Source organism: Dermacentor variabilis, chromosome 8 (genome assembly GCF_050947875.1).
Source record: "Dermacentor variabilis isolate Ectoservices chromosome 8, ASM5094787v1, whole genome shotgun sequence".
Lineage (NCBI taxonomy): Eukaryota > Metazoa > Arthropoda > Arachnida > Ixodida > Ixodidae > Dermacentor > Dermacentor variabilis.
The window spans coordinates 23,253,350-23,264,060 of NC_134575.1; the positions used below are offsets into that span (position 1 = coordinate 23,253,350).

Below are 10,711 nucleotides of genomic sequence, written 5' to 3' on the forward strand. Positions count from 1 at the left end.
TTGGGCATGTTTTTCCACGAGCACTATTTCCTGCTGTTTCTTTTATTCTCTTTTACAGAGAAACGATAGCTCACAGGCCTCCAGCGGACCTCCACAGTCAGGAAAAAGCCTGGAAGCCTGCTCAGTCATACACTGATAAGCATATACATCATGGTTACAGTCCGTAATTCCGGACTGAAGTGAAAATGAGGCAATTGTAGCGCAGTGATCACCGATATAACAAGCAATCGTACCAGCAAAGTTGACAACAGAAGCCACATAAACAATAAATATATCAAGAATATTATCTGAAGAAGCGGTAGCTCTCGTGGCCGTTTTCATAACGTTCTTGAGACCATTTGCTGAAATAACCGACAAGAAATTAGAACTAGCACCGGCCACCTCCATGACATAAATATTGAAGGCTCCTCCAATAGGAGTCATAGAATTTTTGTAGCAACAGAAATCAAGAACACTGTCAAAAAAAGCTTAAGAAAGGCGTGCCATTACCAGGTAGAGGGCTTTAGAGTACTGACACCATTTTCCCATTATTTTGGCGGTAGGTTTCTTACAATAATGGTGCTATCCAAGGAAAATCCGGGACCAAGTTAACCTTCAACTTTTGCTTTGCACATAACGCAACGCCTCCTCCTCGTGAGTTGCGATTGAGGTAGACATGTGCAACCGGGAAATATTCTTGAAATCGCCATCCTGCACTCCCCATGTTAGTAATATCACGTCAGGAATTCAGCACATGCTCTGCAGAAGATAATCAAGATCACCGCTCTTCTTACAGATTGACCGAATTTTTAGGCTGAAATAGAAAAACCATTTGTTATCCCCTGACAAGCACTCACGCAACATGGAAGCAGAAGTTTAAAGTAATGCATTTCTTAAGTAGTGTAAATACAGAGTCAGTGCCGCTAGGTCAGCTTCACACCGAACAACAACAGCGGCATCACACACTTTCTTTCGGATAAGTGCTTTGCCGTTAATGAGCCGTGCAAATGCACAGCCTGACCGTTTTGACCGCTCTTCGTACTCCGAGACTATATTACAAGACCACTCTGCTATGCCTTCTGAAATGTAAGCACTGCTTTTCGCGAGCCTCAGAGCCTGCTTCCCTGCTAGCCATCTGTCCCTTATCTCTTGTTTGTGCGACGACTGTGTAATGACCAGATTGTGATGAGGATTGTATGAATAGAGTCAGATGACAAAGACGGAATGACGACGATCTAATGACCACGCCGGCATCACGACCCAGAACACATACTTAGTGGCTTAAGGTATTAGTCACCTTGGACGGAGTTAAACGCATGATGATGACAGCATGGTGATATGCGTATCACGAATCTATTGTGACGACCACGGTGTAAAATTTCGGCAGCCCGAAGCACCGAAGTGCGCAAAAAAGAACAAAAAGAGACGAAAGAATAAGGATTGCAAGAAGACAACACGAGCGCTGGCTACCAACTGGATTTGTTGATCACAAAACAGACATATATGCACACAAGGTTATATATTTATCAAACACACCGTCAGAGGCACCAGTCACCTCGGAAGGTTAGCCAGGAGTAAAACTACACAAGATTGGGGTTGGCATAGGCTCAAAAGCGCGAACTCCTTACCGTGTAAAACCACCGACGGTTGACTAACACATCTGTCTCCACATTTCTTAATAAAATACGCGTCTGATATTTCTCACGTTTGTTAATCGTGGTGGCGATCCAGCACACGTTCATCTTTAAACTGAGGCTTACATCTGCAGCTATTGCAGTGCAACACTGTGTTAGAAGCTCTTCCTTTATATAATCATATCATGAGAAGCCAACAAACAAAAACACCAATGACAACATAGGGGAAATTACTTGTGCATACGAATTAAATTAAAGAAATAATAAACTAATGGGAATGAAAGTAGAGGAAGAAACAACTTGCCGCAGGGTGGGGAACGATCCCATGTCTTCGCATTACGCGTGCGATGCTCTGCATGCAATGCGAAGCGTCCGTGCAATCCAAGACAATAAAAAAGGTTCACACTCGTCGCCACGGTGTAGCAGAGAGCCTAGAGAGGCTAGCAGAGTTATTTTGAACATGATAGGCCTTTGAGGAACAGTGTGCAAATCTCGGAAGTTCTTGTTTAAAATGAGACATCACGTGTAGTAGCTTCTGTTTTGTTACGAGTGTTTACACATCATAATAACCATCATCATCATGGTGATCATCATCAGCAGCAGCAGCAGCCTATATTGTGTTCACTGCAGGACGAAGGCCTCTCCCTGAGATCTCAAATTACCCCTGTCCTGCGCTCCAACCGATTCCACCCAGCGCCCACGACTTTCCTAGTTTCATCGCCCCACCTAGTCTTCTGGCGCGCTCGACTACGCTTACCTTCTCTTGGCACCCATTCTGTAACCATAATGGTCAACCGGTTATCTAGCCTACGCATCACGTCACCTGTCCAACTCCATTTTTTTCTCTTAATGTTAGTTATAATATTCCGTGTGAGTAAATGACCTAGGTAAACGTACTCCTTCACAGACTCTAAAGGCTGACCGGCGATTCAACTCTTGTTCCTTTCTTGGCTATTCATCATTCTCTTTGTCTTTTATACACACACGGGCACAACTGAAAATGGAAATGAGATATTTCAAAAACCTTGCTTAAAAGAATTATCACAAACTACGGCCGAAGCAGACTTGAGGAGAATTATCGTGGTGCGCAGGATTATATAGTGGCTCCTTATTTGCGCGTTTGCGAGCTAAGCGATCTCACTTCTCTTCTCTCATTACATGAGGACTAGTCGTGCCAATCGCTAACTGTTCTAGCACACGACCTAGAAGCAGCTCGATTGTTCCTTGGTCGCGGCATGCTTGCACTACTCCTGAGAGCAGGAGCAGCTGCGGATAGAGTCCCTAGATCTAAGCGCCGCCTCCCGCCTGGAAGCGTCGCATCGAGGCACTCTATAGCTGGGGAGAGCGGCAAGCGGGGTCCAAGTCAATGCACCAATGATCACACTCCTCCACGACAGGTGCGAGGCATAGTGCGCCTCTAACGCGTGAAGGGGGCGGTGTCTCGGTCTGTTTTTCTGGTGATGTGCCCTTCGCAACCAGAGGGCCCAGAATCTACAGATTATTGCGTCTTCACGTACCTTACCCTGAATGAACCCTTACACCACAGTTAATACACATTGGCTCTCTTTGCGCCCCTAAGCCTACCGATTCAAACTGCTGACAAAAGCGGTAAATTAAGTTTTCTTTTAGAATTTGTTATTGAAAGTTCTACTCCTTATATCCTCATTAGTTTTAGATGTTATGCGCGCTATATGCATTATCAGATCCAGTTTAAAATTGTAGCCTTATTTTCTAGATTTGTAAGCGGCCAGTTGGTGTTTTAAGCAAACCGAAATATTGAAATTGATCATGCGTGACCTTGATGAGAGCTTTCTATCAGTTGATTCGCAAACAAGCCGCGAAAGTTTACACTCTAATGGCAGTAGCTTCAAAGCTTTATTTCTTTTTTCTTTTGAAGGTACGAACTTATACGAGAAAAATGAAATCGACTTGCCATCCCGGCCTTGCGAAAGTGAATGTCCAGCGAAGCTGTTGAAAACGACCACTACAACTTGTGAAGGGGGTGTGCAATGCTTTAGAAAAAATGGCAGTATGGTAATTTATAGTTGTGAGAGTAATGGGAGTAATGGTAATTCTGACAGCACGCTGCCACGCATAGCGGTGCCCCCACAACATTGAAATCGGTTGCTACTCTGGTTCATTTACAAACAAAAGGCTAGGGACATCACTGCCCACGCCGCAAGCTTCCGTCGGCATGGCAGTTTACACATCAGTCATCTTTATCGGAAAACATACGGGAGGAGCAATACGTGCCTCGTGTTGTTATCCGGAGCGCCTTATCATAAAATTATGTGGTTCGGTTGATTGTCTCGTGCTCGTTTTTTGGTGAAACGTACGCTGTTTTGTATGTTCTATAAGTGATTCCAAAGAATGTATGCACTCTTCGCTTCGCCTCGCTGACTGCTTGAAGCCTGAGCCTTACGAGGGGACTAACAACAGCTCCTGTCCCTGCACTTCTGCTAGGATGGGCCCGCATTTTTGCTGATGGACGCCTACACGAAAAGTGTCGACCAATTAGAGGCTAGCAGCTTCACTGCTAAATAAATAGAGCTGACAGCTACAGCTTGAAGCACCAACACAAATCTGCGTTACGGCGCATGCCATGAGACTGATAACCACAAACGCCTCCTCAATCCGCCTTACGTGTAATAAAGGACGACCACTCGGCGAGTTCGTTCATTTGCAATAGAGAAATTATTGCTTTGGCTTTAAGAAAAAAGTTTACAAGTCAAGCTACAAGCAGCGTGTCTTGCGAAGATTACTTTGGCAGCTAGGAGCGCAAGAAATACGTACGCCTAAGGGTCCATTTGGGAGTAGTTCGAGGAGTTTTGTGCCGGCAGATGACACGTCCCCGTCCACACTTTTTTCCACGTGGACCTCCAGGCTTAGCTGCATCGACTCCTTGTTGTGCTGTGGACAGAAGGGCCAATACAGTCAAAATGACCAAAATGTTCCACGCGTGGATCTTTGTCATAGCTTTCGTAAACACAAGAACAAGTGTCGCCGCCCTGCAGGATGATTACCTTAAATACTCTCTTTAGAGAATACTGGCTAATCCATAATAAAAAAAATATTACGTGCTATACTATTTTCGTCGTTTCGAAGCATATTTTTGCCGGCATATCCTAACGTTGAATGCTTATTTTAATATTTATTTTCTAGATTGGAGATACTTTTGAAATCCTGGCCTGTACCGTATAGACTATTGTGCAAAGCATGTTTCGTGGAAGTGTACAATGCATGTAGGGAAAGCATTCCCAAATGCATAGCATTGTGGGACCTGCAGGCAGAAAGAAAGACAATACGATGGCTTTAGAGTTCATGAAGTGTGTGCATTCATGTGTGCATTATTCTGTACGTATAGATCGTTAATATTCATACGACTGCTGGCGAACTCGCGACAACTGTCCTTTGCGGCCATGCAATACGTACTTTCGGCAAGAACGTTTTCCTTCGCTTCGTACCTTTTCTGAGTTAACCACTTTTTTTGACATATGTGAAATCTACACTTCGCATATGTACAGCTGGCAATGATGGCCGTTCAGTATTTATCCATGATCGTGGTCCAATACACCTTGTGAGCGGTTTTTGTGCAAATAAATCACAGCATCAAAAAACGTATTCACTTCACCAGAGCTGAAAATATTGGCGAGAGGATTTAATCGAGTGTGGTTAGTTATAAACTATTTTACTGCCTACCAAATTCTACTTTAACTTAGCTTCTCTGTGGGGGGGGGGGGGGGGAGTCGTAGGCGTACGACCCTTATAAAGCGCTGAATTTTCAAGCGAACATTCCACGGTTGAAAATTTGTAACAAAGCAAGGTTTATAGTGCGGATTTAATACAGAAACTGGTGATTGCTAGCGCACATGCCTTTTGCGCAAGAAAACACAAAGTCCCGGCTTAAAACTTTCAAATAGTTTGTTGTCTCGTAAGAATGTCTAGCACGCACACACCTGCTAATGGAAGAAGTGCATAATATTTGACGGCATCATTGATTTGCTGAAATTTTAAAGTGAATAGCTCTCATTGGCTCTGTCGGCCGTTTTTGTGGCAGGCCGATCCGGTGGGACGACGATGGTGGAGCTTGAATGACGGAAGACGAGGAAACGCGTCCAGGGAAATGGCGTGTGCTCTGGGGCAACATGGTTGAGAAAACGGGAGGGGCAAAGCGGAAGCGGCGTCGTGCCTACACTTTCACGTACCCGAATGCCAGGGAGGGGTGGCAACGAGGGGGGCGGGGGGCGAGTGCACTGTCACTATGATGCAATGTCACCTCTAAAGGGGTCAAGTGGAGAGAGTGTCTGTGTTGGCGGTGACGCTTGCCTCCTGAAATCGTGGGTTAGCTGCGATTCAAATATTTCCATCTCGGCTAATACTGAACGAATTAAAAAAAAAATCTTGCTGTAGAACGATCCCTAGCGGGCACGTAACGACCTCCATCGTATAACCAAAATTTCCTATGTGGCCTGGTGATGGGCCCTTTAAAGAGCAACAGTTTATTGCATCCAAATTTCGGCCGGAGACCAACCTGTCTTTTGAAAGTGCATCAACGTTTTAGCTGTAAACTTGCGGCAGTCATAGATCCCTCTACCTTGAAGTTAATGCACGTATATATATATATATATATATATATATATATATATATATATATATATATATATATATATATATACATATATATAATATTCGATCATTACTGCCTATTGAATGTGTTCAGTTATGGCATACGCACTTACATTACAGACCGTGTGACGCTAGCGGAGGATCCCGGTTGCCCGGGATGCAATTTTGGACAATTTCAAGTTCAGCCCTATTGTCCAATTCGCCGCTTACTTCTTGGTTGGTTTTACAACCTCGTAAAAATTATTTTAGTTTTTTTATGATGGAGGCCACCTTGATCCCAGGAAACGTCTATCAAGAACATGGAACATTGGGCCCCGCTTGAAAAGGCCGCTGGCAACAGCAGTGAGGTTGGAGGTGGCGATTACTTTCTGCTCTAAGATCACATATAAAGCGGGGCTCGCAATTTTTACCCCAAACAGCACCGGAAGTTTCAGCGATAGTGGTGACCGCTATTGCAGCAGAGGAACCGTTTTCCATCATGGAGCTGCTTGGCGCCTTGGCGTTCGCAAACAAGGAGACATCTCCTGGCCCTGACCAGTTCACCTGCGCCGAGTTATATCTAGGCGACAAGACAAAGATTTGCCTTGTTACCACATTAGATGCCAGCTGATAGAATTGCCGCCATGAACCTTGGTGGAAATGACCTCGTGCCATCGATATCTTCACGCCTCGCAAATCTCCAACCGACATAAACTCCTGTCGTGCGATAGCTATTCTCATTTGCATCGGAAAGCTTATGGAGACGATGGCGTTGACGCGCCTCGACTGGCTGCGGATGAACCTGAAACTTTGCCCTCCGCAAATGACAGGGTTGAGAAAGGGACCCAGCAGCATGGGCAACTTAATTAGCCTTGTCGACTGCGTAAAACTCAACAAAGCGGTATGCAACATAACTGTCAGCGTATTTCTCGACATCAAGGGAGCGTTCGATAACGTGACTTACAAATACAGGTTATCTCATAAGATCTCAAGTCCGTTCGGGTTAGTGGTCCTATGTACCGCTGTATATCAGACTACCTCACTGACCTCTCAGTCTACATGTCTGCAAAAGAAGGCGACACAGCTACTCACACAGTGAATCGAGGAGTTCCTCAGGCCCGTGCTTTAGGTCCGACCTTATTTGGCATCTATCTCACTAGACAGGAGAAGTGCATTCCCACATCGGTTAATATCTCTTGATATGTAGATTACATGTGCAATCGAGCAGTGGTCGCAACAGACGTGTCCTACTGGCAAGATTGTAGAAAACTATCAATTCTATTGAAAATTTTCTATTCGCTCGAGGTGTAACGATGTCAAAAGAAACTGTGCCGCCATATGGCTTTCGCTAGACGTGATGGCTCGCGCTACAGGTTAAAGATTGGCACTCTTGCATGCGGTATGCCTCACGTTACAAATTTCTGGGCGTGACAGTCGACAGAATAATGATGTGGACACACCATGTCGGTATATTAAAAGAAAAATCGGGTCATATACGCGAGGATTTTCCGCATGCCATCAAGCAACACAGGGCTTCTCGGCAAATGCACTGATACGCATATATGCGACTCTCTGTGAAAGTGTTCTACGATACAGAATTATTATGCTAAACGGCATTTCCCAAGCCATCATAAAAGCCCTGACTGGTACGCAAGTAAAAGATTTGAAGGTGTGCCTCGGCCTACCGAAAAACACATCATGTGTAGGAAACCTTGTGGAAAGCAGACGCGTATTGGTTCCAGGGCTTCTGCAGCAGGAGTTACTTTCAATTCATGTGTGCTTTGCTGCCATAGTGCCTGGTCATCCGCTTGCGTCATACAGTGGTCCTGTGGTGCGGAGCTTGCTCCCAGAGAATTATCAAAGCAGTTCTACGCCAAGAGAACCACTATGAAAATTTGCTTTGTGATCAACTCAGCGCAATTGGCTGGGTTTAGAGCAAGAAAAACATTCCCCTTCCAGCATTGACCTATTTCGCTCTAGAGCATATAAAAACAAGCTACAGGGTTCACAGTCATATTGAAACTAATGGCTCCGTTAAGCTTACATTATCCGCCATTACACTTACATTAGTTACGCTTACCTTGCATTATTTGCGTGGAGGCCGTCTGCGATTGTTAACATCTTTGTACACTCTCAGTCACCGCAATTTAGCTGCAGCGACTTAACTAGCTGCAATGCGCACCCTTTTGATTTACATCGTAGTCCACACAGCTGAATCTCGGGCCATGTTCACCGACTCAAAAGCGACCCTGCCTTCCCTGAAGTCGGCATGCATAAAGGAGCAACCGGCCATGGACATGAGACGCATATGCAACAAAGCCTGCGAACTGCATCACAGAGTTGTGCTGAAGTGTTTACCAGCCCACCAGAGAATACGTGGCAACGTCCAGGCTAACCATGCTGCCGAAGTTGGACACGAAACTTCGACGGAAATAGTCCAGATACATTTCTCGAGGAGAGAGAGAGAGAGAAAAAAAAACATTTATTTGGACCATCAAGGTCGGTGTTCTTGAGGTCGAGTAAGTGATGTCCTCATTCCAGGACTCCACTGGCCATGGCTGCTTGACGTACTTGCTGGACGAGAGCTTCTTGTGCCGCCAGTGTATCGCCGATCAGCTGCACCTCCCACCGCTCAAATGACGTGCTAGGCGTATCTAAGTGTTTAGGTTTGCCCCGCACCCCTACGAAATGTGAAAGAGTGTAAGACGCGTGTCGTCGCACCAGCGGCAGATGCCGCGATATGTTTGTGGGCACATTTATCTGTATCTGTGTAGGTCTGGGAATGTGTAAGTCTGAATAAATCTGAGAGCTACTGCCTCTTCCGTGGTGAGCTTTCTCGGAGGGGGGAAACGTACATGCGGCGAGACTGGTACATGCCCACGCTTGCTGTTTCTCGCAATCCCTCTGGACAGGTGGTAGCCATGAGAACGGACTCCTATAGACAAAATTGATCCATCGTGTGCGTTTTGCATGCCGCGAGGCCTCTATAGACAAGAGCAAACATGCCTACACCGTATCAGACACAGAGTGACCTACGCGAACAACAACAAACGCAAGATTCAACTAACGGACTGGCCATCGTGGTCTCAGTGTAACGCCCCTGAAGAACTGCAACATGTTCTGTGTGACTGCTGGTGCTATGCGTCAGAGATAGACTTTGAAGGTGGAACTTCACGTTCAACGGGACTCAAGCTTTGAACGACGGCACATCTCGGCCCATGGAAAAACACCCCCTGCGTGTTAAGTCCCGCGAAAGCGCTGGTGAGGTTCTTGTGGGCCACGAGCCTAGGACACAGAAACTAGAAAACTAATGGCAACCGATGCGCATGCACCCTTAATAATTACCGGGCATATCGTAGTTCCACGTAGATCCAACGGCACCAGCAACAATAAAAAGAACATATTTGCGTGCGCTGATGCTGTTTTCACAAAACTCAAGTATTTTCTTAGCAGCCCTGTGGATGTTCATTCATTTATTTCATATCCGTAAACAAAACCAAAACAAAAATTTACTACAAGAACAAGTTGCTACGGATGGCAATCGTATTTTGCGTAATAACGATTTATCTGGTTAAACAATCTTGAGCGAATACTTGCATTTTATGCAACATCATGTAGACAAACTGAACTGGCAGGCAGTATTAGGTGAGCGCTTGTGCGCAGTTTTCCCTGGACTTGGTGCCAAGACGTGTTAAGCATTCTTCTTAAAATCTGTAGCGTGTTTCTTCAGCTCCAGTGGGAGTTTGCTGCATGAAGATTCTCGTTGAATTCTTCTTAAAGCAGTTGTCCGTGTCCAGATGTTACTTTGGGGCTCTCACTGCGATGAGAGAGCACATAGTTGTGTGGATTGCTCCTAGAGTTCTGAAGATAAACACATCAGATGGTCTTGAACGCGCATACAGAATAAAAAAACGCATTGGCCAAGGTAAATTTTACTGTTGCAGCACTTTGAGACCATTGAGCGGTAAGCGAGAAGTCGAATTATTTTTTGTGTGTGAAGGAGGTTCATATTTCTTGGTGTTATTCTGATAAGGAGTGGCTATAGATGCTGGTACAAGCGAAAATACCAATTGAAATGTTCATAAAAGAGGGTTCTTGAAAAGCTAAATAGTTGCAAAATGCTGCAACATTTAGCTATTTCAGTTCATATGTGGGATCTATGTACTATGCATAGAATTACTTTAGTTTGAAGAGACTGCAATCTATAAACTGCATTGTAGTGAGTTAACAGTGTCAATTTCAGTATGCAGCAGACACCACCTACTTATTTCAATATCTTCCTGATGATACCTGCTTGTTTCTTTGAGTGGCATAATTATAATCTTTAAGAACTACAATAGCGCTGTTCGTCCTCTGCACTTTGTGATGTGTGTTTAATGTGCTTTACTGATGTAAATATTTCTTTGTGCTAAGAAAAACAATGTGGCCAGTTAACTTGTAAAGTTGTTTTCTTTTCAGTGTGATTGGCAGAATATTTCACTCTTAATCAGCTT

At 44.8% G+C, this 10,711-nt stretch overlaps 1 long non-coding RNA gene across 1 annotated transcript in view; it reads right to left on the reverse strand.

Moving 5' to 3' along the window:
- Positions 1–4,863, reverse strand: part of LOC142590957 (uncharacterized) — a 10,135-nt gene extending 5,272 nt beyond the window's left edge. Inside the window, exon 1 of the long non-coding RNA XR_012830294.1 lies at positions 4,407–4,863. This is a non-coding gene — a long non-coding RNA (uncharacterized LOC142590957). The remainder of the gene's footprint in view (positions 1–4,406) is intronic.
- Positions 4,864–10,711: the final 5,848 nt, after the last annotated feature.